The sequence below is a fragment of the Microcebus murinus genome, chromosome 17 (assembly GCF_040939455.1).
Source record: "Microcebus murinus isolate Inina chromosome 17, M.murinus_Inina_mat1.0, whole genome shotgun sequence".
Taxonomy (NCBI): domain Eukaryota; kingdom Metazoa; phylum Chordata; class Mammalia; order Primates; family Cheirogaleidae; genus Microcebus; species Microcebus murinus.
The window spans coordinates 57,299,579-57,326,283 of NC_134120.1; the positions used below are offsets into that span (position 1 = coordinate 57,299,579).

General features: G+C 50.0%; 1 protein-coding gene and 1 long non-coding RNA gene across 5 annotated transcripts in view; both read right to left on the reverse strand.

Moving 5' to 3' along the window:
* LDLRAD4 (low density lipoprotein receptor class A domain containing 4) overlaps positions 1-26,705 on the reverse strand; it is a 380,175-nt gene that overhangs the window by 151,286 nt on the left and 202,184 nt on the right. The window lies entirely within an intron of this gene.
* LOC142861585 (uncharacterized) lies at positions 12,999-18,942 on the reverse strand. The gene is made up of 2 exons (XR_012912818.1): positions 16,721-18,942; positions 12,999-16,547 (listed from the first exon to the last, which is right to left on the reverse strand). It is a non-coding gene; the product is annotated as an uncharacterized LOC142861585 (long non-coding RNA).

A 26,705-nucleotide genomic window follows, 5' to 3' on the forward strand; every position in this document is an offset into this window, starting at 1 on the left:
GAACCAAGGAAAACCTGCCAGTTTCCCGTAACCAATGGGCTGTGCCTGCTGAATTTGTCCAATACCCTAGTCCTTGGCTACACCGACCTGAAGGATGTCCTTGGTTGCCCATTGGGCATGTGTCAACCTCTTTTCTCCTTCCCAAGAGTACACATAGCTCATCAAAAGGAGCAGTGGATTGGGGGTCACATAAGTACCTGCACATCCTGTGGGATCTTCATTTTGCTTTCTAGACTGCAGCTTTCTCAGCTATGAAAGGAGAAGGTTGGACTAGAAGATGCCTGCGGCCATCTTTCCCTAATCCCACACCTGAGCTCTGCCCTCAGTCGGCATGGAGGAAGTGTCCTCTCTGGCAAGCATGCATGTCCGGCAAGCCTCCCGCCTAGCTCTTCTGACCTGACCGTGCGTCTCACTCTCTCCCGGGGAGCTCAGGCCTCCGCTTCACTGTGGCACGGACGGTGACACCACAGCTGTCTTGCTAGAAGACAAAGTGAGGCATAAAGAAGTTCCCCTCTGGGGAAAATTAGGGCACAGTCAGGGTTTCTCACTCCTGGTGTTCCTTCTGTTCTTTACCTCAGAAAAATTCCACCAAACTTATTAAAGCATTCATTAACATAACTTCAGTCTCCTAAAAATCCTAGTCCACTGTGGGGGCTAATTCAAACATGTTCGTGAAAACTGATTGAAGTAAATTTCTTAAGATATCAAAAAGATAAGACCAAAAAACAGTCAATTAGTAGATAACTTTTTCAGACACAAGGCATAATGCAGTCTAATTTAAATGCTATCCACGTCATTCCATTCCCTGTTCGGTTTGCTGGGACCACACCCAGGCAGGGACAATCGCCACCAGGTGTCAAGCAGGTACGGTCAGCGACTGGAGCGCCGAGTGCAGGAAGCAGCGCGGCGGCCCTCGCCAGGGTCTCTGCACACAGCAGACAGGCTGGCCGCGGTGCTGGGAGGCGCATGGCCCGGCGGCCACGGACCGCCGCAAAGCAGGCCCTGGCTGTTGCACCCCCACTCCTCAAGAGAAACATGACCAGATCTTTGACATGAAGTCTCCAAATTTATTTTTAATGCTATTTGTTCATAATTTTAAAAATATCAAGGATATAATTTCAAAAATACGCATATACACCAAGCCAAACACGTGTCTGGACCAGACGTGCCCTTGATGGCGAGCCTGCGGCCTCTTGAGCAAACAAAGCCCCTTCCCAAGGAATGTACCGCCCGTCAAGGAGTCCACGCGCCTCCAGAGCAAGTTGTCACCCTGCCACAGATTTAAAGATCCTGTGGTCTGCTGGATGGACCCGTGCATGTCTTAGATTTCCCCGACAAACGCTCCATCCCTGTCAGACGCCTCCTGCGAGTCCGTGAGCATGTTTGCACTGCCGCCTGTCCGTCCCTCTGCAACGCCCTTCCTTCTTCCTCCCAAGATGAGGTGCCATCACATCCCACCTTTATACCCTACATTCCCCGACCCCTTCGGTGCCTGTGTCTGGTACTACCTGCGCCGCAAATTCAGCACGTGTCACACGCTGATGTGTACTGTAAGTGAATTGTTTCTTGTGGGTTCATGAGATTTCTCATGAGGCTGTGAGTTCTGCAGGGAAGGGGCCAGGTCTTGTTGGCTACTCAGTAAGATCTCATGTGTTTTAAGTAGGGTAAGAGGAGTCCACACGGACCACAAGATACAAAGCCACCTGGGCCATGGGCCATGAGGCATGCTACATTCATTAATATAAAAAGAACAGCCACAGCTGACTTGACATTCTTCTACTGGGAGGGAAAAGAGTTGCTGGCCTAAATGAGAAATATCTAGTTAAAAAAGTGCCAACCACAGCGCTCCCATCCTTAAAATTCCTCTGTCTGCTTTATTTCCCCCTGTAGTCAGTCGACACTTGAGAGGCCTGAAGCTCACCCAGGGCAGGCAATCTCAGGCCCAGCCTGCAGTCCCTGGGAGGCCGTGGCAGTTGGCTCTGATCCACGAACCACCTTAACCCCAGGCAAACAGGACCCACACTCTTCCCAAACAGTGACCACTCCCAGAGGAGCCCTCAGTCAACACCCCCGCCTGGAGTCCTGGGCCGTACATTTTCGTAGGCCAGCCTGAGTCCTCTGCAACCACCACCAGAAAACCTTGAGCCTCACACATGTATCCTGACCTCAGGAATCAAACTCCTGCTATGTTTTTATCTGTCCAGCTAGGACACGACATTCATGCAAAAACCCCTGGACTGTGGGATACACACCCACCATACCTGGGGAGCTGCCGGAGACGGGGACGACCCCAGGAGTGGGCTCCTTCTCCCAGCAGGAACTTGGTCTGGGCAAGACGATGACAGTTTTGATGTTCCTGTTCGGGGCGAGCACAACTCCCTGCGGTCTGTGGCCATACCTGGGCTTTTTCTGCGGACTGTGTTCAGATGCACTGGCAGGCAGGCGGGGCTTTCACCGTATTCCCATAAAGTATTTAATTTGAGAAGCTTAATTAATGTTGGATTCTACAAACAAATGCTGTTCGGGAAATGATAATGACATACTTACTGAGATTATGAGTAAAATAAAAATAAACACTATCTTTGAAAGTCTGTAGAAGACAGACACACATATACACACCCACAAAGTCTTCTCTACATACTACCAAAGGAACGGAGACGCATTTCTGCTCCAATGTGCCCACCATGAACTGTAAACCCTGCTCTTCTTCACCCACCTACAGCTGTCTCCCCCTGACCTTTCTGCCAAGGTGAAGGCCAGGTGAGTGTGAACTAAGACAAGAGACGGAAAGGACGGGGCAGGAGCGTGAACAGGACGAAGGGGCCGGCCAGTGGATTTTTCATCAGCTCGAGGACGCCTGACGCTCAGACTTGGCTCACGGCCCCGCCGCGACAGGGTCGGAGCCTGCAGGCTCCACTAGCTGCCACTTGTTCATATTCCAGTGTGTCCAATTCCAGAAGCCACACCATTATGCCGGAACCTTTCAGGAACCTCAGGCCTTTTATCTGAAACTGAGGCCTCAGTGACTTCTTTCACCCCTGGCCTGTGTGAGGAGGAGACAGGCGCGCTGTCCCGTGGCCGGCGGCACCGAGGGCCACAGCACCAGGACTGCGGCAGGCGGAGGGTGACTGCAGAAGGCAGCTCTTCGGAGGCGGTGGCGCAGGAGCCAGGTCTGCCTGGGCCTGCCCTGGCCGCATGCTGCTGGCTGGCCCAGGGCAGGGTCACCCGCCCACCTTGTGTCCTAGGGGGTGGCTGGCAGGTGGGCGGCTTCCATCCCAGTGGTTAAGATGAATTTACCCAAAGTAAACCCTTCTGCCTAAGACCAAGAATCCAGTTTCTCTGCCCAGAAGGTCAAAATGAGGGTTTTTATGATCCAAGTTTCCTTCTCCTCATGATTTTCCCCCATGAGATTCCTGTCTTTCTCTTGGAACCATTAGCTATTAATTATTCAGTATCTTTTTTTTCCATAGTACCAAAGACTCTATACAAGCCTGAAAGAAACAAATAAAACAAACAGCACTGTTCCTTAAGAAAGCTATGACATCACCAGTGAGTGACTAGCATGAAACTGGGGAGAACCCAGCCCAGCAGAACGCACGGGGTGTCCCGGGAACAGCTGTGAGGGTGCTGTTCTGTCTGCAGGGCTCCTCCTCCTGGCTACCCTGCTGCCGTCTCCAAGGCCACCCCTCCGTCAAGCTCCCAGAGCCCCAGAGCTCTCCCTTGCTCCAGGCCAGTAGTTTTTAAAGTGTGGTCCCTGGACCAGCAACATCAGCATCCTCCTCTTCAAACTTGTAAGAAATAAAAGCTCTTGGAATACCCCAGACCTTGTGAATCTGAAAGGATAGTGCGATTTGATGCACAAAATGTTGGCACACCACTATCTGGGCCTTTTCAACTCCCTCCTTCTCCCCAGTAAAAAGGAAAAGCACAGGACACTCCTTCCCTCCCAGCATCGATGACCAAGTTGGCATGAGACACTGTGCCACACACGTCACATCATTGCCTCATTTCTGTCCCTGCACAGCAGGGGTACGTGAGCAAGCAGAATAAGGGCATTACCAGCGCTCACTGCTGTTGTCACCTGTACGCAGCCTTTCCCAGACCTAGGTCATGGGTCTGATTCCCACAGGCGCTTGTTTATGCAGGGCCGCCCTGAGGCTGCAAAGGGCAGTCCCCAAGCTAGGACAGACACTGGTCTCACACAGGCCACTCAGAACCAGCCAGTCAGAGAGCCCAGAGAGCACAGCCAACCACTGGGGCAGCCTGAAAGTGCTGCACACTAATTATGACAATATACACAATATCTACAGGACTTTTCCAAAACATCTCACATTTGCTGTTTTACCAACAATAATGACATTCCCACACATTGTCTGCAAACAAGCTTCTTTTAGCCAGGTCAGCCTGGGAAGGAGGAGGTGAACACAGTTGTGAGGCAGCAGTGGCCAGCGAAGAGGAAGAGAGCAGTCACGATGGCTATGGCAGGTGTCCTCGCAGCAGTCTTAGTGAGCACGCTGGCTGCCCAAGAAGGTGTGGTGGAGAAATGGAGTCAGCACAGGGCAGAGCATGGGGTACGGGGAGCCGCAGTGTGCAGCACAGGGTGAGGCCCCAAGCTGGGGAAGCATGCGCCGGTCATCCCCGCACCCTGCACGCAGGAGGAGAGCATCAAGAAGCCATGGTCCCCGCGCCACAGCAAGGAGGCGGAAGAGCCATTACTGACCAAGTATTTCGTCTCCCAGCCCACATTCCTATGGCTTCTCTGTTGTCACAGCGTATTCTTTAAAAGCAATACTGCCCAGAATAACGGTAGTATTGACAGATTTAAGATTGGGTTTTTGACCATCTGAGAGTGACCCATTTCCTAATTCATTCAACAAATATTCCTAGAGCTCATGCTCTAGGCAGCCAGGCAGGGTGCAAAGTGACTTCATGCACACCTCACGGAGCTCGTGTCCAGTGTCCCAGGATGTGTGCTGCCCTGCCGGGGCAAAGATGTGAGTTATGCCCCGCGGGGACTGTGCCCCGTACTGGGCTGCTGAGGGAGTGGCTGAAGGGCGGGAACTTGTACCTCAACCTGACAATTTTATCTGCTAACCATCCTCATACACACTGGCCAAGTACTGAAAATGTTATTTCTTGTGAAATATGACCCTTAGTGAGAGAGTATACTTGAGGGTGAGAAATACACAGGAAAATTTATTTTTTCTATGAAAATGTGATTCTAGTGAGAGCCAGGAGCCTCTACAAATGTTTCTGTGGCCTCAAGTTCACTCTGCAGAGGTCTGGGGGTGCACCTGCCGCGCCGAGGGCTTCTGCGAGCCCTGCCGCGAGAGGCGCGGCCGCGCCAGAGGGGGCTTGCGCACAAGCGCTCTGCCCCAGACCTTCGGGCTGTAAGTCCAGAAAAGGAGAAACAAAGCTCAGTGTTGTGAATGCCACTGCAAATAGTTTCACTGTTTTTTCTAGTTTTTTACTGTGTAAAATATATATAACAAATTTTGCCATTTTAATTGTGCAATTTGGTGGCATTCATTATGTTCACACTGTTGTGCAACGGTCACCATTATTGGTTTCCAAATCTCTTCGATCACTCAGAACCAAAACTCTGCAACCATCTAGCCTTTAAATCCCCTCCCCACCACTCCCAGCTCCTGGTAACCTCTCATCTCCTTCCTGTCTCTATGAATTTGCCTATTCTAGACATTGGATATAAGGGAAATCATATATATTTGTCTTTTTGTCATTGGCTTCCTTCATTTAGCAAAATGTTTTCCAAGTTCTTCCACGCTGTAGCACATATAAGAACTTCATTCCTTTCTATGGCTGAATAATATTTCAGTGTATGGATATACCACATTATTGACCTATTCGTCAGCTGATAGACATTTAGGCTATCTCTGCCCTTTGGCTATTGTTAATAATGCTGTAATAAACACTGGTGTACAAATATCTTTCAGTCCCTGTTTTCAATTTTTGGAGGTACCTACTTAGGAGTGGAATTGCTAGATCATATGGTAATTCTATATTTAGCTTTTTGAGGAATCACCAAACACATTAGCTACACAATTTTATATTCCCACGAGCAATAAAACAAGGCTTCCATTTCTCCACATCCTTTCCAATACTTATTATTTTCCAACTTTCTTAGCCCCTCTAGCAGGCATAAAGTAGTATCTCATTGTGGTTTTGATGTGCATTTCCCAAATGACCAAGGATATTTGGTTTCTTTCCATATGTTTTTTGGCCATTTACATACCTTCTTTGAAGTCATGTCTATTCATTTTTCAATTGGATCATTTTTGTGTTGTTGAGTTTTAGTAGACCTTATATTTTCTGAATATTAAACCCTTATTAGATATATGATTTGCAAATATTTTCTCCCATTATATCTTTTTACTCTCTCAATGTCTTCGAATGCACAAAAGCTTTAAATTTTGATGAAAGCAGATTCATCTTTTTTTTTTTTCTTTTGCTGCTCATACTTTTGGTGTCATGTCTAAGAATCCACTGCCAGATCCAAGGTCATGAAAACTTACCCCTATGTTTTATCCTAAGAGTGTTAAAGTTTTAGCTCTTATATTTAAGTCACTGATGCATCTGAAGTTAATTTTTGTATCTGATATGAGATGGGAGGCCAACTTCATTCTTTTCATGTGGAAATCCAGTTGCCCCAGCAACATTTGCTGAAAAGACTATTCTTTCCCATTGAATGGACTTGGGACCATTGTCAAAAACCAGTTGCCATCGATGTATGAATATATATTTTTGGACTTTGAATTCTATTCCATCAGTCCACACATCTATTCTTATGTCCACTCTACACTGTTTTGATTATTGTACCTTTGTAAATTTTGAATTTGGGAAGGGTGAATCCTCTGACTTTGTTCTTTTTCAAGATGGTTTTGGCTGTCTGGAGTGCCTTACAATTCCATATGAATTTGAGGATCAGTTTTTACATTTTTGCAAAAAGGGCTGTTGGAATTCTGATAGAGATCACATTGAATCATAGATTGCTTTAGGTAACATTGACATCTTAGTGATAGTAAGTCTTCCTACCCATGAATATAAAAATGTCTTTCTGTTAGGGACAGAAAAACAAGAGATAATGGAATGGGAGCAGAAAAACAAGAAGGAGGAAACAGTTAAAGAAAAACAATAAGAAGGAAATAGTTACAGAAAAATAACCAGGGAAAACAGTTATTTCAGTCTTAAAGAACGGGTTAATTAGGCCACAGAACAGTAACCGCCAATCAGAAGATAGGAAAACACCACAAATGGTGACCTTCCCCATCCCACGTAGAGGAAAAACGAGTATCTGGAACATAACCTTTAAGTTATATCCATACCTGGAAAAATCCAGACCCCAAAACTCGTGCCATATAGTCATAAGTAATTATAACTGACCTGTACATCAACATACACTACTAGCATATAAAAGGAGAAACATGGAAGAAAGCAGCGTCTTCTCCACTCCCAGAGACAGACCCATTTCCTCTTAGGAAATGTGCTTTCACTTTGCACCCCTAAACTTCACTTACAATAAATTCTTCACACACACTTGCTGAGAGTCTGTCATCTCTCTCCCTCGAGTGGGCTAAGGCTTGCCATTCCTCCAAGCCAGGAGCCCAAGACCTGAGGAAACACTTCAAAGTCCAGCCACAGACAGGACCATGATATTTCTACTTATTTCAGTCTTCTTTAATTTCTTTCAGCAATGTTTTGTATTTGTATTTTTTAGTGTACAAATCATTCCTCCTTGGTTAAATTTGTTCCTAGGTATTTTATTCTTTTAGATGCTATTTTAAATGGAATAACTTTCTTAATATCCCCCCCCATTGTTCATTGCACATGTATTAAAAACAAACTTGGTTTTTGTGTGCTGATCTTGTCCCTAGCAATTTTGCTAAATTCACTTATTAGCTCTTGTATCTTCCTTGTAGAGTCAAGATTGAGATTTTCTATACATAAGATCATGTTATCTGTGAATAGGAATAGTTTTCTTTCTTTCTTTTCAATTTGGATGCCTTTTATTTCTTTTTCTTATCTAGTTGCTCTGGCTAGAACTCCCAGTTAAATGTTGAATAGCAGTGGTGAAACTGGGCATCCTTGTCTTGTTCCTAATCTTAGGGTAAAAGCTTTCAGTCTTTCACCATTGAATATAGCATTAGCTATAGGTTTTTCGTAAATGTCCTGCTATAGACTGAATGTCTGTGTCCCCCCACAATTCATATGTTGAAACCTAATCCACAATGTGAGGGTATTAGGAAGTGGAGCCCTTGGCAGGAGATTAGGTCATTAGGACAGTGCCCTCATGAATGGGATTAGTGCCCTTATAAAAGAGACCCCAGAGAGTTAGGTAGCCACCTCCACCAGGTGAAGACACAGCAAGATGATGTCTTCTATGAACCAGGAAACAGGTACTCACCAAATAAAGTATCTGGCAGCACCTGGATCTAAGATTTCCCAGTCTCCAGAACTATAAGAAATAAATTTCTGTTGTTTACAAGGCGCCTAGTCTAACTTAGTTTTCATAGCAGCCTGGATGAACTAAGACATGCCCTTTATCTTGCTGAGGAAGCTCCCTTCTATGTCAAGATTGTCACATGCTTTTATCATGAAAGAATGCTGGATTTTGTCAAATGCCTTTTCTGTGTCTATTGAGATGATCATGGAGTTTTATTCATCCTTTTAAGATGATATATTATATTGTTTGATTTTCTTATGTTAAACCACAATTCCATTATCTTTAAAAAAGATAATTGCAAATAATTGCAATTAATTGCAAAATATGTATTACTATATAAAAATTATATCATCATTTTAATAATTACTTCATTATTTCATTCAAACATCTATTTATTTTGCTCTCAGGCATTACCCCAAGTATTGCAGGCATGCCAGTGAACTGAACAGTCAGTGATCTCCACCCTCCTAGAGCAACATTCTCGGAGGAAGACAGACCATAAGCAAGAGAGGTAAAATACATGCATGCTATTAGTGGTAAGTGATAAGGAAAGTAAGAGCAAGAAAGTGGGGCAGAGAGCACAAAAAGGCTGAACCTCTAGACAGAGTGGCCCGTTTATAATAACTTGCAGCATTAGAGTCTATACACGTCCACAATTTAGCAATGCTTTAGAAATAAATGCTTTTAGTAAAGAGGTAGAAATTGCCTAAATGGACTTAGTGCCTTTTCCACACAATCCTCTGCCAAAGCCACAAGCCTCACCACGGAATCCCACTTCTTTTTGGCCCCGTATCCCCCACCAACAGATGCGACCCTGATGCCGATTCAGTGTGGTTTGCAGGTGTTGTGAGCCACTGAGGACCAGATGCTGCCCTCCTAAGCCAAGGCTAGGTCACAGGCACCACCAAACGATGCGTGAGTGTCCTAAATTCATTTGGACAGCGGAAACACTCAGGAATGTGCATTTGTCCATGACTCCCATTGGCTGATTTCCTGATGTTGTATGATTCTTTATGACGTTACAAAAGGTTAAATTCTCTTTTTACTTCTGACGCCAACAAACTAAGAGAATTTGAAGGTATTCATCCAATCTTCAAGATAAAGGAAAGCACAGCCCTCTGAGGACTGGCTTTGGCAAGTGGGCAACACCAAATGCAGCTCCACCAAATCACAGGAATACAAAGAAAACACATCCAGATTTGTTTAAACCAGACATGATGAGGGTTAAATAAGACCCAATTTAAACTACAAAACAGCAATATACTTATTAATAACTACGTAGATTTTAACAGGGAGCTCCCCCAGAAGGCTCCCTTGCCACGGTGCCCCTGAGGCTAAGGCCGCCTTCCCTGCAGCCCGGCCCCCGCCTGGCCAGCTCCGTGGCTGCAGACAGGAAGTGCTGTGTGAGCAACAGGAAACGTGTGCCTCCTCGCCTTGTGCACCGGCCAACCAATTAGCATGTCACCATGAGGGGCAGATGCACATGAATATGGAGCACAGAGCCTCATTTTTCTGTTCAGTCTGTCAAGCCATGAATTCACTAATCCAGTTTTGTCCTAGAACTTTGAGGATGGGAGTTTTGACAGAGGGAGGGAGGGTTTCAAAAGCCCCATCTACAGGGATGTGGGACTCAAAACAGTCAGGCTCTGTTAGTCCCAAAGGGTATTTCTGAGAGCAATGGCTCTATCTTTCTCTATACAGATGCACTTCCTGGTGGAAGGTTCTAGATACATAGTGACCTCTCAAATTATTCCCGGTGGCAGGCAGTGCTAATGTTATATCTGTCAGTCACTTGCATAAAGAAAAGGGATGACTTGATATAAGACGTTGAGCCTAAAAGGCAACAGGTATAATCAGACACTTCATAAGAAAAACGAAAACACTGAAATGGGATTAGAGGTTGACATGAGCTCAGATATAGGTAGAGAAAGAAAAATATGCAACGTCTAATTATATTTATCAGATTTAGAGCTATTTCTATAGAAAATTACTATTCTTTTGCTCAATAACACAGTTTAAAGCAATGTAAACACATCCTTATTGCTACTGTGCCCAAATATTTCTCTGCTGAGCTATTAGCCATAGTTTCATTTTATAAAAACCATAATAGAAAATGTGGCCAAACAGATAGATGGAATGTTTCCAGCAATATGGAGAAACAGTTGTGTTTACGCAGAGATTAGTCTTTCAAATTGAGAGATCTCCAAAGCTCCATTTGTACTTGAAAGGCTTGTCTTTTTGTTACCCAGTAAATAGCTCATTCATATTCTACAAAGAAAATCTTCAAATTGGAAGAAATAGCCATATTTAACATTAGGTAGAGAAATGGGGCTGAAAGTGAGAAAAGAAGTCTATTTCCCCCAGTTTCTTGGACTAGATTAAAGCTTTCCTTTATCATTTAAAATAGCCTCTGTTTTCTCCACATATGAGAGGCAGAAATTTCATGAAAGGCTGAGAAGTACTATCCATAAATGCAGAAATTATGCCAGAGAACAAGTTAAGAAACCCATTTTTAAAAAGAAATCTTGGGTCCTCTTCTCTTACCCTGCAGAACACATTTCTTAGCTGCTCCGTTTCCCAAAGGCAGAGGGTGTCGCCAAGATGGTCTGAAACACGGAGCACAGTGACTGGCCCTCACGCCAGGGCCGACTCCCAGAGCCTGGGAGCCCGGCCGCGAGTTTGAGGGATGGCTGAATTGGAACTTGCCATTAATTGTTCAGAATTGAAATAAGTATCAGAATTGTGTGAATGGAATGTAGCTGTATGATGTAAATTAAAGCTACTGAAAGGCGTGATGTATTCTTTACCAACTCAGAAAAATGACAATCTGGGAGACAAGAATATGTGTTAACAACTGTTTCTAAGCCTGTCGGAGCATAAAAATACCAGCACAGAGCCTCAGAGTCAACGGGCAGCCGGGAAACACGGCCTGCCCCTGCAGCCGGCGTGTGCCCTCTGAGATGACAGCAGGAAGAGGAAGGAGGCAAAGAGCTGGGGACGCTGAGAGCCGGTGGTCACCTGTCCCGGAGGTCAACCTTTAGGAGTCCAAAGGTGACACAGCACACACAGGAAGAAGCCCATTCTCATGGCAGACTTCCCTAGGTGCTCACACACACCCTGCTTGATTCTAGAAACCCCGTGTGGCATCTTCAGGGAATGACTGATTGTTTCACAGAGATTCTGAGTCCCAGGTCCCTATGGCAGCCACAAGCAGGACAGAGGCCCCACTTCCCTGAGGGCCGCCCATGGGCGCTGCCCGGTGGTCTGGACCTGCCTGTCAGCTCCCCCTCGAGGGCCCCACCGCAGCTGCCGCAGCAAGGTCACCCAGAGTGTGCGATCTGCCACGCGCACCTCCTCGAGAGCAAAGTTATCCCCAGCAAGTCCAGCCAGCAAGCTGCTCTCCACCACGAGGCGGGTCCCTCCAGCTCCACCAGGACGCAGCCTTGCTTGGGGTCTTGCCTTTCTGGGGCATTTCCGGGTTTTCCTTGCTGTGCCTGCAACAGCCACCATGACCAGCTCACTGCGGCATTCTGGACCATCTCCCCTCTACGCTGGCATGCTCCTTCCTTGGGAGCTTTGCAAGCCTTGGGATAGAGGAATTTTATATCAGTTAAGTGAAGATGACAAATCCTAGTTCTACGGCTCCCAGATTTATGTTTTTATAATCATTAAAATCAGTTCCAAGATCTAACTGCTTATTGGACACTGAACGTCTCACAGTCTTCTTTGCACCAAACTTGGCATGTCACTCTGAAAACCAGCACCTCCCTGAGGGTGTGGTCTGGAGAGTCACAAGACCATGCACATGGCCCCACCCCCACCCCCAGCACTCCCCGTGCAGCGGCACCCCCAGCGATGCTGAAGCTCTGAGAGGGTCTGTATGAGCCCTGCCTGTGGCACCCTTTTGCCCAGTGTCCCCACGGCTGACGCTGAGGGTTCCACAAGCATCAGTCATTGCTCTGTGGCTGTGTGGCTGTCACAGCGCCTGATGCCAGCCCACTGTGGCTGCTACAGACGAAGCTCCAGCCCATTCACCCACCAGACCGCTGGCCCAAACTACTTCTTCAGTGCCATTTCCGCTCCGATGAGAGCCCTTCACACCCCGCAGGCAGCTCAGAGTCCCAGGTGTTCCTCGCTCTCCTTTCCTTTGTTTGCCGCTCCTTCGGGCTCCCGTGACTCCCACAGCCCCACAGCTCCAAGGCTGGCTGCCCCCGCCCTCGCCACAGAGAGCCCACGTCTTCTGACTTTCCGCAGCAGCCGGCCCTCGTGGACGCCGCACGCATTCCACAGCACCTGTGGCGCGGCGGGGCGGCCGCCCGCTCCCGCAGGGCTCCGAGACCCGCGCCAGCCTGCGCCGCGGCCAGGTGGGCGCCGTCCTCGCGCCACGACGGCCAGGCGGCGGCGAGGAGGGCTTGGGCGCGCAGGGCAGCCGCGGCAGGCTGAGCCAGGGCACTGCTGCCGCCACCAGGGCGCACACCCGAGGGCCGAGACATGTGGCACCGGAAGAGAAGACGAGAATGGTTTTACCTGTATCTCATTCTTTGGTAAAATCTATAATTCTGTGTTTAACTCATAACATTTTATAATAGTATGTGTACATAACTTTAAATTAATTAACTACATATGTCATAGGCACCATTCCCCAACTCTTTTACGAAGAAGGGGTCCACAGTCCAGAAAGTGAGGGGTGCGAATTCCCTGCCTTGCGACCCTCATCATGCGTCTTTCTTGTCTCTTCCCAGCAGCAGCGCCTCCTCAGCAGACACGCAGGGCTCTTTCCTTTTTCTCTTTACTCAGGACTAAGTCTCTTAGAAAACAGAAAACAGAAAGGACACATGGCACTTGTCACATGACATGAGTCCACTCTAAGGGACTGCTCTAAAACTGTCAGTGTAGGAGGATAATGGCAGCTAACTGCTGTTCTCAAATACGCCTCTGTTCTCCTCACACGCCGGCCTGCAGAGGAAGCTGAGAAGCTGTGCAGTGAGATGCCGCTGCCTGGGCGTGGGCCGCAGCAGATGCTGCTCTCGGTCACTGGCTGTGTGACAATAGCCTCATGACACAGGTGGACCCAGGGTGTGGCCCTGGGCAGAAGCAAGGGGAACACTCACCCTGAGTTCATTCACCTCTAAAACGCAGAGGCTGGGCTGAAATTTATAGACTTGCAGCTGATGTAAATGTCCTACAAATATGCCTTATAAAGTGCAAACACTGAGACAATGTAGAACTGGAAATATTTTTCTTTTTATTTAAACAATATCTCTTCATATGCAAAACCATAGGTATCAGTTTCCTATTGGTGCTCTAACAAATTACCACAAACTAAGTGGCTTAAAACATAAATTTATTACCTAACAGCTCTGGAGTTGAGGAGCGCAGTGAGTCCCACTGGGCTAAAACCCACAATCAGCAGGGCCCACTCCGCCCCAGAGCTCTGGCAGAGCAGGTTTCCTTGCCTTTTCCATCTTCTAGAAGCTGCCCACATTCCTTGGCTTGTGGCCCCTTCCTCATCATCAAAGCCAGCAAGGCCGGATCGGGTCTTTTTCACACATCTCTCTGCCCCTCCTCTGTGGTCACGTGTCCCTCCGGCCACAGCCAGGACAGGCCCCCTTCAGAGGATGCACGCACGTGGGCCCGGATGCCCCAGAATAACGCCTGCACCTCCAGGCCCTTCCCTGCACCACATCTGTGAAGCCCTTTTGCTAGGTAAGGGGACACGTTCACAGGTTCCAGGACAAAGATGTGGGCACCTTTTGGGGGACGTGATTCTGCCTCCCACACCTTTTGTGCAATTAGACAAAACAAACAAATCAACGCAGCGACTGTTTGAGCACGTGCAGAACTGCCCATGTGGCTATGCATCTGAGCTCCCCCTGGGCACACCCTCCGACCGGGCCCCTGTTCACAAGTCTGCTCAGGGAGGAAGCCCAGGAGGACATCTGTGTAAATGACACACACATCAGAAAGACCTGTTCCTCAGCCACAGAAGTGAAGTTAAGCCCATATCACACGTGCTAACAAACTTCTAAAGTAAGACGCTGCTTTCCTTCTTAGCTGCTAAATTTATTTTGCATGAATGGCATTTTCAACCCCTCATCACACAAAGTAAGCACAAGTGTGTAGACTGGTTCCACTGTTCCTGCCTTAGAACCAGCCACCAAGCTCCCCCGTGCAGATCTGTGTGTTCTTTGGGCTGTGGTCTTGGTCCAGGTGGGAGATTTGCCACAACTACCTGTTTCAACAAGAAATAAATCAATCTACACCTCTCACCATTAGGAAGGGCAAAGAAATCTAGAACGTGCACTAACCACAAATGCTGCAGTGGATGCTAGAATATCCAATTTTCCAGAACCATTTCTGGACCTGTCCACTCCTCTGACAAACACTGATCAAGTGCTGACCACATCCACGATACTGCCGAGGACAGAAGATGCCTGCTGCCGGGAGCTATGAGCAGGAAAGGCAGCAGGGCGAGCACCGAGGCACACACCTGCCGAGGACAGGCCGCGCCTCTCGAGCAAGGTCGGGCAGGCTGTTCTGCAGCGGAGGGTGCTGGGGCTGCCGGGGAGGGAGGCCCTGGCGCTGGGCTCTGGTGAGATGGGGATCTTGGGAGACGCAAGAGAAGGCAAAGGAGTAGCAGAAGGTGTTTCAGATAGCACCATGAGCCACAGAATTCAGAAAAAAACCACGTGCGTACAAGGAAAATAAGCGTCATTGTTCTACTGGCCTACAATTTATAAAGATTCTGTAGCTTGAGCCTGGGGTCCAAACCTCCACTGAAAGCATAAGTTGGTTTATGTCTGCAAATGTAATACTTTTTTCCCATTTCTATTTATATTGAACACCTTTTTAAAAGTAAAATTAAAGACCCAATGGGCTCACTCATGTAATCCCAGCACTTGGGGAGGCTGAGGTGGGAGGATCCCTTGAGGCTAGAAGTTCAAGACCAGCTTGGGCAACATAGGGAGACCCCATCTCTACAAAAACTAAAATGAAAAAAATTAGCCAGGCATGGTGATGCATGCCTGTACTCTCAGCTACTTGGGAGGCCAAGGTAAGAGGATCACTTGAGGCCAGGAGTTCAAGACCAGCCTGAGCAACACAGCAAGACTCCGTCTCTACAAGAAATAGAAAAATCTACTGGGTGCAGTGGCTCACGCTGGAAGTCCCAGTTACTCAGGAGGATGGTTTGTACCTAGGAGTTCAAGGCTGTAGTGAGCTGTGACTGCACCACTGCACTGCAGCCTAGGCAACAGAAGCAGATGCTGTCTCTTAAAAAACAGTAAAATTGTAATAAATATATGTGTATCTAGCAGATTTGCATGTACGTGTGTGTATACACACATACACATACTCAAACACATATATTATAAACGTTATGTCAAAATCAATGTGCACTGAGTGTCTACTACATGGTAGGTTTTGTCCTGGACACTGAGGGTCCAAAACTGAATAAAACATAGAGGCCTCCTCCCCTGGAGGGATGTACTTATAATCTAGTAGGAGAGAAGTAATTAAAACAAATAATTAAAATGCAACATGATATGGTTAGAGGAATCCATTGGTGCTACAAGAGCACAAGGGAAAGAGAAAGAAGAGGAACTGACCGGTGTAACCTAGACTGGCCCAGACACTGTGCTGGCCCCTTTAGTCCTGAGTGGGCTCCTCCCCAGAGCTGCTGGGGGACCCTGGGACACAAGGCGGGAGAGGAGGCGGGCGGGCGGGCGTCCTAGCAGGAAGGCGCCCCTGCAGACACAGCTGCCTGTGAGGGGACCACCCGTCTAAGCACGCCAGCCCCACTCTCAGCCCCCTCGGTGGGTCACTGCGGTAATTATTTATTCTCACCCCAAACCAGACCACCGGGCACATTTTCCACCTGGACCTTGCTGTTTCCTGCCTAGGCGTCCACACAGGCCCTCCCTCAGTTCCCGGGAGATGCGCTCTCACCACATCAGCAACACAGTCGGTCCTGCCCCTGTGCTGGGAGCCACGCAAGAACTCGCCTCTTCTGATGACAGAAAGAACTCGTGAGCTGGCAGGACGTCCACAGGGAAATCACAGCAATCTTATTTTGGAAGCAGGGGCTCTGAGTGAAAAACAGACTAATAAATACGCTTATTTTTAAAATATTTGCTTTCTTCATAATCTTAAAAATCTGTAACTGCAATTCCTCAGCCACTTGTCCTAGCCCCACCAGCATTTGCTCCGTTGCTGCCCTCTCTGCAGAGACGGGCTCCGCAGCGTGGACACGCCACGCACCCTGCAGCAGCAGACAGCACCTGCTGTCTTGTCTACGCACTCAGTGCGTGTTTCATCCAGCTGATTTCTGCGGAGGGAGGGCAGGCAGACAAGGAGGTGGTGTGACTCGGCACTAGTAAGAGCAAAGATGACTTAGAAAATGGAGCTGCATGTTAGGATGGGCCAGGAAGCAACTGCAAGGCAAAATGGCAGGTCAGAAAGTGAACATTCCATATTATTTATAATATAATATAATACACTGAAATCATCCTCTAAACTTAGTATATTCTCCACACACATTGGTGTACATCCACACACACACATATTCTTTTACACATCTATGCAACACATCTACAACCTCTTTCTAGTGCTCAGAACCTCCATCTAGATCATCGTTCACCACAAACAGGGTAAAATCGAATCCATTTAATCACAGGACTGCCACTCTGCCGCTGTCGCGAACACTTCCCTCCCCACACAAACAGGGTGTTCTCGTGCACACTCTCACAGTCAGACTGGAAGGGGTTCTCACGCCGTCATGGCCCAGCGAGGCAGCATGCCTTGTCATGCAGGCAGGGTGTCCCTTTTGGAGAGCAACCCTGCAATAAACAAAACCCCTACGAAATGTGAGGCCTGAGCAGCGCAGCCGCCGCCCTGTCCCCGCCCGGCAGGCGCGGGAATGAACATCTGCAGCGTCACGCGGCACCCGTTCGCTCCCGCAGCTTGTGAGCATGCTTTCATGCTGTGATCACAGCTTTCTATTTCTACCAAGGTGCTACGAGGTGCCAGACTCTGGATTCACACTTGCGTCATTACGTCCCTGGAGAACAGATTACACAGCAATATTGGGGATGGGGGTGCAAGGTGTTGAGGGGGTGACGGCGCGAGAGGCAGATGGAGTCCCCGGCACCTGCAAAGGACGAGGGCCCCGCGGGGGAGGCTCTCGCCCCAGCCGGCACTGGTAGACACTCCGTGCCGGATGGACACCTCTCTGGAAAACCTGCAAATAATCACATTATTTACAAAGAAACACTTCTCTTGGCTAAATGCTGCAACCAATATTTATCTCATTAAAGTCAGTGACAGAAGTAAAGCCACAGATTCAGAATGCTTTTTTTGAGTCACAAGTGACTCCAGAGATCAAAACTGCCTTCCGTGCCAGCAGGCAGAGAAAACCCGGGCTGAGGTGTTAACGAACCAAGGTCGCCACAGAGCAGCCGAGCTGCTGACCCTGCTGTGGCTCGTTCTCGTGACACAGGAATGCACACACCCACCGCCACCCATGAGCAGGCAAGCCTCAGTGCTGGGGCTCTGAGGAAAGCATGACTCAGGGCGCCGCCCTTCCGAACTTCACTTCCCAAGTTCACACACAGCACCAACCTCCCAGTTTCCAGATGTGTGTATGTGCGCTGCACCCACAAACACACCAGGGGCCACGCAGAACAAGGCCTCCCTCGCGGCTTCAGAGCGCAGAAGGGCTGGACCCTGCATCTCTCGCCGAGCACAACTCCTGTTGCTATTCCATCATTCTATCCATGCATGACAAAAACGCCACAACACACACGAGACTCCCATGGACAGCACTGCCTCCCTGACCAGAGCACAGGACCACAGGAGCAGCCCATCTCTGCGCCCTCCCACCCCCTCGGTTGCACTTGGGAGCAGGCATCCCACAGTCCCGGACCCCTCCGGAGGGCCCGCGGTGGGTCAGGCCCACCCTCAGCCACAGGCAGAGGGGATTGGACTCAATGCCCTGACTTCCTTAAGTGTGGGCAGGGACCCGACGAGTTCTTACACACCTGCTTGTAGTGACAAAATTAAATGAGATGAATCAGGTAAAGCGATTAGCACTCAGTAAATATGGGACCTCATGGAATTGTTTGAGAGATTAGTTCAATCACGTAAAAAGCTCTTTGGAAAGTTGCAAAATACAACCAAGATGTTGGCTGTTACAATTGTAGACCCTTCCTGTGCTGACATTTGTTCACCTCCCCAGCCCTCGGCTGACTCACGGCAGAGGCTTCAACTGCCCCTCTGCCCCACGAGCCAGTGGGACTCTTCTCTCCTCCTTCTCCTCAGCTCAGTGAGTATCTCCACCTGTACAGCAGCCCTGCCCTCCAACTCCTTCTCCACGTGAGATCTGAGCCCCCTAAGAGACCTGCTCACCCACCACCTGCACCTGCTTACCTTGCCCACTTCACGCAGCTTCTACACCCCTGCATCTCCGCACCTGCCCACCTTACCCAGCCCCCACATACCTTGCCCATCCCCTGCACCTGTCCACCTCACCTAGCCCCTGCACCCCTGCACCTCTTTACCTGCCCCCTCATCCAGCCTCTACACCCCTGCACCTGCCCACCTCACCCAGCTAGTGCCTCTCACATACTTGACACCCAGAAAAATATCCTCCATGAAATATGCCCAAAGAAAGGATGTTTTGCTACTACTTAGGATATTACTTTCTGTAAGTAACTACCCTAAACATGATTTCTCTACTATACTCTCCAGCCTCCTGTCCGGACATCATCTTCAACAACTATTTCTCTTTCAACCACTTCTGAAAACTAATCAGTCCTGAAATCATGTTTTTTGAGGGAGAAGCTAATTCCACTGACCATGAGTTCTGTCATTTCTGACTAAAATCTCACGAGCCGAGATCAGACCCTGAAGCAGGAGCGCCAAGGGCGCCACAGGGCTGAGCAGGACGCACCACAGGCCTGCAGGAGTGAGGACATGCCCGTCTTTTAAGGCCAGACTGGCATTTAAAACTGTGGTCTGACGCCAACCCCTCTCTCCTAGGAACCGACAATACTCAACGTGTCTATCTTCAAAGCATCCGTAAAAGGAAGAAGGGGTCTGTCTGAGGGGCGCGCTGTCCTCGGCGGCAGTCTGTGGAAAGCATGTGGTCACAGGCACAGACTCCCAGGGAGTGGCGGAAGGTCCACCACCCGCCCCCACGGCAGCGAGAGCCACGGCCCGACTGGAGGAGAGGCTGCTGCAGGCACGGGCCCACACCGCCTTGTCACACCTTGCCAGGGGCCACACTTGGCCTCTGCCTCAAGATCTAAGGACAAAAGGGTCAGAAGTGTAGCTCAAATTTCTTTTCTCCCAGTTGTTAGAATAAGACAAATACCAGACGCCCAGCACGACCCACTAGGGATAAAGGGGCCGCTAGAGGGGGCAGTGCCCACGGAGGGGCTGTCCACAGCACACGCCACTGCTCAGGGCCCTTTCCAGAGTGGGCATGTGCCCACACCAGGGCAGGTGCCTTTTCCCCAAAAGGTGCGGTCATCCCAAGGCGGGGACACCTTATGCCCTGAATGTGAGATCCTGATGGGGACAGAAGGCAGGGGTTTGGGGGAAAAGATGCCCTTCTGAAAGACGGCTGAACCTTCTGGACACCCAGGGTGAGGTTTCCGAGAAGGGCCGAGCACGGAACAAGGACAGACTCACTCCCTGCTTGTGTCTGCAAGCTCCCAAAACACAAGATTCTCTCTCCTCTCCAGTGACTGTCTACGTTAAGAATGTTTTATCTTTGATTTCCCTTTTCTTTCTGGAGGAAAGAAGCCAGAAACATCTTTTCCCTCTGCTGTTAGCTCTGGGGACATAACAAGAATGGATGAAGGACTGAGAAAACCGTCACTGCCAAATTTAGGTTGTTGGGTTTTCTTTCCATATTAAAAGCCAACATGACTGGAAGCCACCAGCCCAGATGGTTCATTCAGAAGTGCAGCCCGCAAGGGTCACACGACCTCTGCGTCACATGATGCCTCACTCTGCAGCTTTGAATCTCAGCTCTGTGGTTGTGATTACTCAGAGACGGTCCCCTCCAAGCTTCACTGCATATATCCTTTTGGATACTTTTTTAAACAAATATATGACTAATGGCCATCAAGCCAGGCCATGAAGCACCTCCCAGCTTAACGCAAACACGCTGCACCATGCTCCGGCCCAGTCGAGGTTCCCCAGCCTTCGTCCCACGGTTTCCTCCCGGTGGCAACGTCTCCCTGCCCACCACCGCCACAGTTACACTCGGAGTGTTCGTGAGCGGAAACCCACTACTGACGTTACACGAACTGCATTGCTGGCACCCAGAAAATAATCAGCAAAACAAGCCTCACAATCATCCACGTGCTCGCGCACAGCCAGGTAGGGTGCTGACGAGGCTTTCACCTGCTCCCTGCAGCACCAGGGGCCGAGCTGCCCGTCACGGCACCCAGCCTTGGCAAGCTCCCACAGCTTCATCAGAAGAGAAAGCAATCCAGGGGAGTCTCTCAGGCCCTTCCACATTAAGAGGCTGACCCCTAGGAAACGAACAGTCAGGACTGGCTGTTTGCACGAGTGCAGCGCTGGGCCTGTCGACACACACACACACCAGGACCGCAGGTGCCCCCGGCAGCCGGCTGCACTCTGGCTTTGACGACGCAAAAACACGTCCTCCTCCCCCGCCCTCACCATTCTGCATTCCACGCAGGGTTTAAATCAATAGTGTTATCATACTACGACTGTCCCTTCACACTCTCCCTAAAGCCTAATAATTGTCAAGTTTGCACTAAAATTGATCAGTAACAGGGGGCCTCGTCTCTTAACCCCCCGCACACCCTCCCCACCCGCCCCGAGGCCTCCCCAGGAAGCAGGACCGCATTGATTTCTATCTGATTACAGGAGAGCTCGCCCTGACTTTCCCCAGTTACTTAAGCCATGTCTCACTGCGTGTCCTTAGAGACCAGGGCTTCGCTGAGGCACAGTGTCTAGACAGTATTCATGACCCATCTGTCTGGCACGGCCCAGCGGATGGCAAACTCTATTAGAACTGAAACCATTTTCCCCTCCTCCTCCTCCCCTCTCTCTTTCCCTTTGCGAAGCAGGAATCTGACACTGAAAATTACTATCATTGTTGCAATGCTCAAAATAGCACCGCCAGACTTTCATTAACATCCACGCTAGACTACTAAATATTTAAAGAAGTGGATAAATTTCCTCTGAAGTAGGACAGCCCTGCACACATGAAAGCTGCAACAGAATCAAAATGTAAATCTGAGAGGTTGTTTTTATCCAAGTAAATTTAGTGTCACAGCAGGAGGAAACGGTGCCTAAGGTTTATTGAAACTTTTCCTCCCTCCCATTTGCTCTACGCCTTTGTTTATTTGAGAAGGCAAAATTACCGTTTAAGACCCTACAAGATTTTAATTGATCAGAAAACCATCTTGAAGAAACAAAGGCAGCCAACAGAAGGGCGGCGAGGCTGCCAGCCGCCCCTGCTCACCCCACAGAGCCTGCAGGTGGGGGCCGGCGGCCCGAGGGACCTGCTCCGGAGCCTGCAGGTTCCCAGGCCCAGCCCAGAGCGATGCATGTCCTCCTCTGCGCCTTGCTTTCTGTTCCAGCTTGGATCATTTTCACATAAGTCAACAACTGTTCTGCCATGGATTCCTTTTTTAAGTTGAAAAAGGAGGCTGGGAGCCCTGTCAACAAAACACACACTGCTCTGCATCACAGTCTGACTCGCGGAACGCGGCCTCGCCGCCGCCCTGACCACGGCAGGCCAGAACTAGGCCTGTGGGAGCGTCACGGCCCCTCGCCCCGCCACGCTCAGACACACTACAGCAGGAAGGGCCTGTCCCACGCCCCCGCCGTCCACACCACAGAGACTCCGGGCTGCCGAGGGTGTGAGGGCCCGGGGACGGCAGCCCCAGCCCTTCTCGGGCACCGCCGGAGAAGTCTGGAGGGGCCACAGTGCTCAGGCCAGAGCCGGAGGGTGACGAGAGCCTGTGGGGGTCTTGGCGCTCATAGCAGGTGCAGCGGGGACAGTACTGGCAGAAATAGAGTGTCCCCCACCCCCATGCTGCAGCCACGCTGCCCCTCATCTCCCCGAGGCAGCTGTCAGCATACCCCCCTTCCTCATGGGGGAGGCAGGGCGGGGGCCGACTGCCCCACGTCACAGGAATGGCCTGCGGCAGGCACTGTGGAAGAAGGGACGGCGTATTGATTAGCATGGGAACTTCAAGGAACTCAACAAAATCAATGACCCCTGGCACACTGCAGTTCCTAGGTTAATTTTTTATAATCTATTTGAAAATCCAGCATGAAACCGAGATTATCAGCATTTACGTATGAATTAAAAATGGTCACATAAGCAATTGCTCTTGCCCTTCATTCAGGACAGTAGATTGCGCGATCCCCACCCCAAACTCTACAAACATTTCAGGAACTGATGAATAAATACCTATCTTGCTAGAAAAACACAATGGGAGGGAAAAAGAGCCGAGAGAAGAAACCACAGCCAGCACTTGCTGCTGCCGGGGTACTGAACCCCGGCTGTGCAACTCCGGACAGATCCCCTAACCTCCCTGAGCGCTGTGCCCTACAAAACCGCTCTAGGGTGGTCTGAGAGCCAAGTGAGACACTGTGTGTAAACAGCTGGCACTCAGCAAATGGCAACTTCTACCTCGTTCCCACCCCCAGGAAGCCACAGACCTTCAAATGAATAATATTTACTGTATTTACTGCGTGCCAGGCATGTTCTCGCTGCGTTCCCCGTGCTGTTTCAGTAAATCCTCCCGCCACCCTCCGAAGGAGACACCACTATTGTCCTCCACATCTCACAAATGAGAAACTCAAGGTACAGAGAAGCTGGGCAACTCGCCTGAAGGCACAGGTGGGGAGCGGGGGCCCCAGGACTGGAGCTCAGGACCAGATGTTCTGCGCTGTGATGAAATGGCAGCCTGGGAGCCGCATCGCGGCTTATGACGCTGCGCATCACACGCGTGCACAGGAAAGCATGTTCTCCCCAGCAGTGTGAGGCCTGGGCTGGGTGGGCGTGGGCACAAAGTGGGGCCTGCACTGGCAGGACTAATAGGTAACAGGCTACACACCGCACACACCTGCACAACACTCCACACCTGGCACACTCGCCCAGACTCTCACCCACACACCTGTGCACGCACTCACACATACACTCGTGCACACACATACCAGACTCACACACCACACACATGCTCACACACACACTCATTCACACATACCTCCACGCACTTGTGCGCACTCACACTCACACGCACACTCATGTCACGGGGACTCTCGCACTTCTTTAGGGCCCAGCAAAAAGCGTTTCACATTCCTTCTGGGCTCAGCACAAGCCAGTCTTTCCCACACAGCACATGACACTCAGAGAGCCGGGCTCGGCGGCGCGGCCGCTGCTGCTCTGGGCAATCTCAACCAGTTAGGAAGCACAGTACAAGTCTATCATACTGCTGGCCCCAGAGTGCGCTCATGCTTTGGCTAGTTGGGTGTTTGTGGCAACCAGGTACATGCTGTCAGGATAGCTATGTCTCTCTCTGTCCTACCACGCAGGCTGCCAGGATCATGCAGACATTTCCAGCCCCCAGTTAAACTAGCAGGGTGTGAGGACAAGCAAATAAAAGCTGTTTTCATCCTCTGGCCAGATTAGAGTTTTCTAAAATCATAACATTCATCCCTACACTCAGCAAATACTCCCAGGACAATGTCCGTGTGCTGCGTGTGCCAAGCACTGTGGGAGGCATGAAGGCCACTCTAGAGACCATGTAGGATGACGGTTCCCCTGAAGGCCATGCTTACAGATACCAGGAAGTAGCAGAGGAAGGACAAATAGTCTTCAATAAATACCTTTTCAAGCGTCCACTATGTACAGTTGACCCTTGAACAACATGGGGGCTGGGGCACTGACCCCTCCATAGTGGAAAGTCTGCATATCATTTTGACTCCACCACAACTTAACTACAATAGTCTACTATTGACCATAAGCCTTACTGATAACATAAACAGTCAATTAACACATATTTTGTATGCAATAAGCATCATATACTGTATTCTTACAATAAAGTAAGCTAGAGAAGAGAAACTGTCATTAAATCACAAGGAAGAGAAGACATATTTACTATTCATTAAATGGAAGTGGATCATCATAAGGTCTTCATTCTCATCATCTTCAAATTGAGTAGGCTGAGGAGGAGGAGGAGGAAGAGGAGGCTTGGTCCTGCTGTCTCAGGGGTGACAGAGGCAAAATAAATCCACACGAGTGGTGGACCTTGTAGTCCAAACCCTTTGTTGCTCACAGGCCAAATGCACAGTCAGTACTCTGCTGGGGTGTGAGGACTTGCAAAGATGTGAGCACAGTCCCTGCCTTCAAGGAGCTTCACACCCAGTGGGAACTGCACTCGGACACACGTGACCAGCAGGCAGAACAGACAATGCCCTACGAGGGACAAAGTGCTGCAGGGCTCCAAACTTGGGCTACAGCTTCTGGTCAGGGGGTGGGGTCAGGAAGGGCGACTGATGCCCTGTAACTGGCGATGGTCACAACACCAACTAAGACAGAAAGTGCCAAAGAAGGGGCTGGCCCGGGGGTGGAGGGAGAAATAATCAGCTCAGTGTTGGTTGGACACCAGGGTGCAAAGGCCTTAGGTGCAGCTGGATATGCTGGCCTGGCTGCAGACAGGACGTGGGTGGTGGTGACACTGTGTGGTGTCTGGAGGGGCCCAGGCCAAGGCTGACCCCAAAGGCCAGAGGAGCCAGAGAGAAGGAGCAGCTGAGCTCCAGAGACCAGCCCCACGCAGACCCTGTGATCCGAGGGGACAGAGAGCCTCAAGAAGGGGCTGACCACCCTCATCAGCTGTGAAGAAAGACTGGTGAAAGAAAAAGTGAGGACAGAGCCCACCGTCTCTGGCCATGAACAGGTGACCCCAGCAACAGCGGCTGGCAGGGAGCCTCGGTCAAGAGGAAGGAGTTGGGGCAGCGGCTGACAGGGACGGGGGTGGGGCGGGAGGGTCCAGGCTGGTGGGGCAGAGGGGGAGGGGAAGCAGGAAGTCTAACCAGGAGACTGGAAGGGCCCACAGGGCTGCTGGGGCCGTGCCACTCAAAGGCAGGGGGAGTGGTCTGGGTGCTGCAGGGTGGGTCTGAGGGCAAGGGCGCAGGCTCAGATGCAGGACACACAAAGCCATGGACAGGTAGGTGAGAGCAGGGGCAGGAGGGTTGAGAGGACAGGAGGACAGGGAGATTCCGTCAGGCACAGCCAGGGCAGCTTGGGGTGCTCGCGAGTGCCCAGCCCCTGCGTGCCTGGAGCCCAGCCTGTTTGGAGTTCAGCAGGTCCCCAGCGATCCCAAACTCCTGCAGCCCTAATGACTGAGGACGCTACACAAGAGCAGCAGCCAGACACGGCGGGTCCTGGTGGGAGACGGCTATGCCTGGGCAGCAGCTTCCAGCACACACGTCCTCGCCTGGATCTGCCCACCAAGCACGGAGATCACAAGGGACAGAAGAGCACATTCAGCAACGCCACGGGAAAGCAGTCAGCAAAACCCAGAGCACAGAAACCCTACGAATGACCAACCCAGACCCTGCCGCCAAAACTCACAGGGAGGAGGAGAAGGGGGCAAGAGGAGGAAGGGAGGAAGGAGGGCGGGTGAGAGGCAGGAGGGGAGAGACAGACGGGAGGGAGAACCCACAGGGCTGAGCCCTCTCAAGGCCGGGTCCAGCCCCCAGTGCCTGGAGCCTCTCTGGATCCTGGTTCAAACACACCGTGAACAGAACAATCACTCACTCACCGATAACACACAACTAGAAAAATATGAACTCTAAAGGAATAGTTGATGAATATTCTCTAATATAGAAATTATCGGCCGGGCGCTGTGGCTCACGCCTGTAATCCTAGCTCTTGGGAGGCCGAGGCGGGCGGATTGCTCAAGGTCAGGAGTTCAAAACCAGCCTGAGCAAGAGCGAGACCCCGTCTCTACTATAAATAGAAAGAAATTAATTGGCCAACTGATATATATATAAAAAAAAAATTAGCCGGGCATGGTGGCGCATGCCTGTAGTCCCAGCTACTCGGGAGGCTGAGGCAGAAGGATCACTGGAGCCCAGGAGTTTGAGGTTGCTGTGAGTTAGGCTGATGCCACGGCACTCACTCTAGCCTGGACAACAAAGCGAGACTCTGTCTCAAAAAAAAAAAAAAAAAAAAAAAAAAGAAATT